The sequence below is a fragment of the Tachypleus tridentatus genome, chromosome 1 (genome assembly GCF_004210375.1).
Source record: "Tachypleus tridentatus isolate NWPU-2018 chromosome 1, ASM421037v1, whole genome shotgun sequence".
Taxonomy (NCBI): Eukaryota; Metazoa; Arthropoda; class Merostomata; order Xiphosura; family Limulidae; genus Tachypleus; species Tachypleus tridentatus.
Window position 1 is genome coordinate 50,885,231 of NC_134825.1, and position 7,648 is coordinate 50,892,878.

Sequence of the window (7,648 nt, forward strand, 5' to 3'; positions counted from 1 at the left end):
AAAAAAATTTCTCTTGAGTGTGTATAAAAACATTCTTCTTTACTTTTAGTTCCAAGTTTACCTTTCTTATTCACTGAAAAAGAATGCATATGATTTTAGCAACAGAGGGAAATGCGAGACCCAACCTCAAGATGTTGTTGACATAGATCATGAGATCAATCATATTTTTCATTACATTACTCTCAGTGTAAACTTCATCAACAACTTGAAAGTTAAAGGCATATTTCTCAGATGGGGTTGCATAATTCAAAATTTGTACAGACCATCTAGAATGTTTGTATCTATAAGCCAAGTCTAAAGAGTTGAACTAATACTAATATTTCAATACATCAAGAAATTCATCGGTTTATAGCATGCATTAATGCAGGTCATCACACTCACTGATATAATAGCAACACAGAACATAGGTACCCTCCTTCCTTCTGAAAATCATTACTAGAAATGGCCAAACACTTTTGGACTGCACTACATTATACACCCTTTGACATTCACTATGCCTTAGTACTAGATATATTCCTACTGCTCCAGAGATGCCCAGGTTGTTGTTTCTTTTTTTAGTCATACATCACCTGTATTTACGTAGTGACAAGTCAGTGTTGTAGACCTCAAATGGCCATCTGGTCTTATTGATATTCTCAATCAGAACATTTCTGTTGCTGAGTTGAATTCAGATACTAGTACAATATTCAACTATTAATATTGTGTGCTTTGACAGCCACACTGAAACAGTGCAAGAAAAGCAAACAAGTTGTAAAGCCAACTTCAACTACCTCCACTTCAATGGAAAGCTAAATAGTTGTTTTGTGAGTAAAAAGAACACCTATTATTCCTGACTGAAAGTGCAATGAAAGATTAATCACATTAGCAAGGAAAAGTTAAAGATGAATAAGGAAGAAATCAAAGGATGTTTTTTTTAATTTTGCAGAAAGCTACATGAGGGATATCTGCACTAGCTATCCCTAATTTAGTAGTGTAAGACTAGAGGGAAGGAAGCTAGTCATCACCATCCACCTCCAACTCCTGGGCTACTCTTTTACCAACAAATAGTGGGATTGACCATCATTTATAACAGCCTCAGAGCTGAAAGGGCCAGCATGTTTGGTGTGATGGGGATTTGAACCTGCAACCCTCAGATTACAACTTGAGCGCCCTAACCACCTGGGCATGCCGGGACTAGAAATCAAGGAAGTAGAAAATTCAAACATTTGTAATCTATAATCATCAACATACAGGTTCCATAAACATTGCTGAGTAGTACTTAAAATGACAAAGCAAAAGACAAACAAGCATACATAATATAAAGAGAACATTTTAGTAGTCTATACATGAGCGTTTTGTTTGTGTAATGCAATTTATGAATAAAAACAAAAAAGAATCCAAGTTCAGCCTTTTTAATTTTCATACATTTCAGTTGGTGTTAATCTTTTAGATTTACCAACTGTATGTTTTGTTGAATGTTTATTCAGTTATTTAACTCAAGGTGTACATCAGAGTTGGATCACATTCTTAAATTTCAGAATTTATGGTAGTTTGTGTTAAAATATAAAAACACTGATTAGACAAAGTATAATTGGATTTTATAAAATTAAAGCTGCCAAGAAACTAAACCACTTAAGACAATTCCAACCTTAATTCATTATTATTATAGAAATGAGAAATTTCACAAGTGATGTAATACTCAAAATAATTAGCATGTAATCTAATGTACATTACACATGCACTCACAGTAGTTTGAGAAAAGTTTGTCTCAGCAGTCACCTTAAATTCACTGATTCATTGGCTTTAGTGCTCCAATAGGTTTATCAACCATGGCTAAACCTCAAAAAGAACATTATAATGTTTCACTTATTTGGAGAACTATGAGATGAATGGAAGCTAGATGATATCACAGGAAACTGTTATAAATCAAATATGTGTCCTAAAGTGTAGATAAGAGAGAGGGGAACTACTTTCATGCCAATGGTACAACTTTGAATATTTGCAGAAAACACCCACAACACAAACAGACAACCACTATCCACTGACTCACTGCAATGGTAGGGAACCTACACAGACTGATTCAGATGTTCACAGACAATTGGCTGTTATGCCAATGAACAGATAGATAGAAATACGCTTTAAAAAGCTAGCCTGTATATCAACAATAGGTCAATAAAAATGAAACACTATTCTTTTCCCAGATAAATCACACTTCATTCTGCAGCCAGATAACAGTTAAATACTGAATTAGACAAATTCTGTTATTAGAAATCCTCATTGAATATTATGGTAACAGCAGTCTAACTTATTAAGGATATTTCATCCTTTTTTTCAAACAAAGAAACTTAAATGTTAATCTATCTTACAACCAGCCTGATATCTCCTGGTATTAGTCAAAAGGCTTTGCCATAACTGAATATGGTAGAAACAGTATGAGTGGCATTTCATTATAGTCTTCTTTACTTTCACTCACTAATTCTTATAATTCTAATGTGATCTCTATTTGATAATGTTACATAATCCCATTTATTATTAGTGACAATGTGCCATCTTTCATTCAAGTTTTCAATTCCTCGTTCATAGAAGGAAGCTTTTTTTTAAGACTAAGAATTACATCAGAGGTTTTGATACAATCAATATTTTTAAAAGTTTTTATCCCTGAGAAAGTACTGCATCTGAATAAATGGTAATCTAAAAGGACAAAGTAAGAATACTATGGAGGGTGAGGCAGGACACTCCAATCCAAATCTCTGATTTGTTTCAAGTCGTTCTTGCAGAATGTGGTCTCAAACTGTCAAGTTGCAGAATGAACAAATTTTCTGTTCATAAGTTCTGGGCATTTTTCATTGAGATCCTGATGCAAATGGTACAACTATTAACAATAAAGGTCTGCATATATAATATGATTCCATTTCAAAAACTCAGAGTGGATCATGCCAATTCTGCCCTACAAAATGAATAACAAGACTTTCCACTGGTGTAGATCTGGATTGGCTGTCGAAATTGGGTTCATGCCAGGGATAAGCCACTGATTCTTGCACTTGATGTTGACATAAAGAATCCATTTTTCATCTTCTGTAACAACCCAATAAAAAAGAATTGTTCTTCCTCATGTATGGTTATCAGTGAATTACAAACTGTTATGCACTGAACTTTCTTGTTATCTAACAGTTTGTGTGAAACTTAAACTCCTTGTCTATTGACCATCCCAATCTGTTCAAGATGTTCTGGAATGCTAGATTTAGAAGAATTAAGTTTTTTTGACAATTACTGGATGGTTTGATGATGGTGTGATTCTACCTCTGACCTCAGGATGTCATTGTTCAACTTTCAAGTCTCCATGAACAATGAAATCTAATACGTACAAACTTTACATACAACTTTAGATGCCATGTTGCAATGGTGCTATAATTTATTAATTGTCTTTACTTTATCAGAGGTACATCTGATTATGGATGCCATAAAAGAGAAGGGAGGGCAAGTTCTTCTGGGCCCAGCAAAAGAGTAGTTCCACTTCTTACCATGTAAAAAAAATCATACAATATCGACAAAATATAAAACACATTAGGAGATCCCTCTCTCAATAACAAAACAAATATTTAATAGGGCATCTCTACCACACATTACAAGAAACCAGAGACCTTCCTTTTCATGGAGCAAAAAAATTACAAAATATATTAGAAGGTTAATATTTATTACATATGTAATATGAGAGAGAAAGACTTGTTTTGGATTTTTTATATTATCATCACATAAGGAATGAAAGGTTAGAACTGTTAAATGACAGTAGGGCACAAACAGTCCATACATTTTGGGTTCCAATGTAATGATGATGATAAGGTGGGTCTATCATAAATTTACCCTAGACACCACACTATGTAGTGGTGACCTGCATAATACTTCCCCCTCCTGAAAAAAACCCAAAAAACACAAAAAATATCTTCAAAATATTTTTCAATTTATAAATTCACTGTTATCAAATGTATTAGTCTACAATAAGTACTTTTAGTTAAAGCTTAAATAAGTTCTGCATTTTACAGTGAAAATTTTCCAACACAAATAATCCTAACTTAGAAGCATTTCATTTGAAGAAAAAAAATCAAACAATTCCAAACACTTTTAGCATGACAGAAATAATCAGTAAAATTTAAGTGCACAAAGCTGTTTACTGAAAGCACAGATACAAATTTTCTTATTGTAGAACATTTTTTTCACTATCTATATTGCTTTTCTTCTTAAATTAATTAGCACTAAAATACACAGGTCTTTTAATCAAGAATTAAATGCACCTGTTTTTGAAATCCTTAATTTTTAAGTATTGTGGATCCACAAGATGTATGAAGACAAGAACAAATGAGAACAGTTAAGCAAGTAAAACAAATATGTGTTCATGTTTGCTTTATTGTGATAGTTGTTGAGATCAGCAATACAAAGTATTGTATAAGTATGTACTACTTATTGACAAATAGACCATTCAGTGATTCACAACTTTTGAAACACTCTGTGCATAATTTTTTTTATCACACTGAAGAGCACCTCTAAATAGAATACCTGCATTAATCCCTATACTGAAGTATAATAAAATGAATATTTGCATGTGGTCTTTACCATTTTATTTTTTCATGCTTTCATTAAATAATTTGGCTCATTACACAACCAAAAAAAATGTACAAAGTAAGATACCCAAGTTTCACTGAATAATTTACAATACTCTAATAAACTTTATATTTAACCAACAACTCTTTTCTGTCTTGCATTAAAAGGAACTGCTTGCTTCTCCAGGCAACATTATGTGGTTTCTACAAAATATGATGTATAGTTCATACAAAATTGCATTATAAAAACCATGTTAAATACATTTTCACCACACGTTTACTATAATGTCAGCAGAAAATTAAGTTTTGTCTGTTGTATATGTAAAAACGGCTGGTATGGGTAGAGAAAGCACTATGTAGAGGAGCGCTCATCTATTAGTCCTTTCTCTACCCATACCAGCTGTTTTTATATATATAAGTTTCTCTACAAGTGGGTTTTCTCGTCATTATGGATAAGTTTTGTCTGATAATATCTGTTATATTTAACACAAAAATGTATAGTTTTTCTTCAAGTTATATGCATATATCTTTACCAGATATTTCAAGCTTGCTTCCTAATATTTTTATTTTTAACAAGACCTTTGAATAAATAATATATACCAGTTTTTTTTTTTGCAACAAATAAACTAATTATACTGAGGCACAAATAAGTTATTCTAGGCATGACTGTTTGGTAATATCTTAACAAAACTGCTCATTTTAATTGTTTTGAAAGTTGTAGTTCATCATAATTTTATACCATAACTATATCAGTCAGTACATTAGCTTTTATTAATAGGTCAGAAAACAAAAACATTTAATTACAAAATGAATGTGTTTTGGATTTCATTACATTTACTTATAACAAAAATGTCACAATTCAACTTAAGAAGTTACCAGAATCTTTACAACTAAATTTTAGACAATTTTCAATCTTACATTTGTATTTGAAGTGACAGATTTACATATCATTGCACCAGCTAACTGTACTTCTAATGCAATATACAAATATACAAAAAAAAAAGAAAAAATAAATATATATGGCTTTTCACCAATACAAAAATTGAAAACAGTGATTTATAATTGTAGCTTAACACTACAGTGATTTTAAATCCAACTGACACAAATTTGTACCAAACTGAACACCCAACAAAAAGAATGAAATCTTATGGAATGTAAATCAATACAGTAAAATAAAACATATCAAAATAAAACTGTATTTCTTAACATGGCACAGTACAACATTTACAAAAACGACTTTTTAATCACAAATAACTTATATTGTAAGAGAATGCACAAATTTCAGTATACATCTAAGTTAACTCTGTAATAATAAATCTTAATATTTTTCATTATAATTCTATTTTAGTTCTGTGTACAAACATCAAACATGTACTAAGTGTTTGATGTCACTGCATTAAGAATCTACAACATACTCTGGAATTTAGAATAAATACATAATAAATAACACATGATGCTAAACCTAATGCACATACAAATATTGGATCAGACAACTTTTACTTTAAATTTTTTAGAGAAAACAAGAAGAAATACCTTGGGCAAAAAAAAAAGTAAAAAAAAGCATCACCTGTCAAATAAATTTTACAAAAAGTGCCAAATTTACTAATTTTTCTCTCAAACAATCAAACATTAAGAAGTTTCACATAACTATTCAAAAATTAAACTATATCTTATTTACAAGCTGTATAGAATCACCAATTTCATTTATTTAAATTTCACAGTACTATCAAATAAAGTGCCATGTTGTAGAAATACAAAGCAGTAGTTAATAGAATTCTACTTGCTATAAATATATGGGGATTACAAAATGTATAATAAATTTGTAGTTTTTAAAACTGGAATTTTTACAAAATAAGTAAGGAAAACAAAAACAAACTATGCTTTTATAAAACATGATGCAATAGGTATAGTATCACTTAGTATACTGTTTGTGTCAAGATCAAATAGGAAGGAGCTTATTTTTAAATTTCAATACAACTTAGTTTTTCAGGTTAAAAATCAATTAATTAGAAAATATATTTTTCACCCATTTATAATTTAAAAAAAAATTGCCAAAAATGTTAAGTGAACAATCTCTTTTTATTGTACAAAAATGTGTTAAATACGTATTTACAATAGTTACTTACTTCTAAGCTTTCTCAATCTTCTTTTCTGCCCTCTCAGAATTGATAAAACATTTTAATACTTAGTACACCAGTCTTCACACTCTACAAATGTTGTGCCACTTTTGAACATGTATATAGCATGTGACTACCCTCCACCAATAATATTGATGCAAAAAGTTCCCTGAATTTCCTGCTTAATACTCACTTTTAAGAGTTAGCAGGATCTAACACACATAATGCCAGCAGTGGGGTAGAAGGATGTGGAGTGTGTAAGGGAAGATAAGTGATTCATCAAAAATACATTTTTATTTTTACATCTGCTCACAAAGAGCTAGTCCTACATTGAAAAAGTGGAATAGCCAGTGTAGGTGCCTAACAGTGAAACCAAGTGGAAAGCAACTGCCCAAAAGTAACTGGTGTGCTAATATACAAGACCAAAGTATACATGCAGAGTACAGCAATACTTCAGGACAGTTGGTTTTACTGCTCCAACCAACATTTAGTCCACCTAGGAATAAGTGCCCAAGGAAAAAGGAAGGAGGAAACCCAGCTTTGTCTTCTTTTTACTGAGTTTGTGAATGTGTTGTTGTTAGGTAGATTTCTACTTACATTCAGAAGGAAGCCTTCTTGGTTTACCACTCTAGTGACTTGGAACTGGTATATAGTAAGGACTCCCATGCTCCACTTTAGAGAAAAAGGAAGGGGAAAATGTAGCAGGGAGTCTGAAAGATTGTTACACTGGAAAAAGTGCAATGGGTGATTCCCTATTCTGAAAAGCAGACAATCCCAGATTTATATAATCAAAGTGTCAACAGGGACAAGAAGAAATTCCCTTTTGTTTTACTCATGATAGTCCATAAGTAACAGTCCACCATTGAGTTAAATTTTCAGATACCTAGAGACACATAAGTATGTACCAGTAGGCATGCCACTAGTGGTTTTGTGAAACACCCCATCTCTACAGTGAAC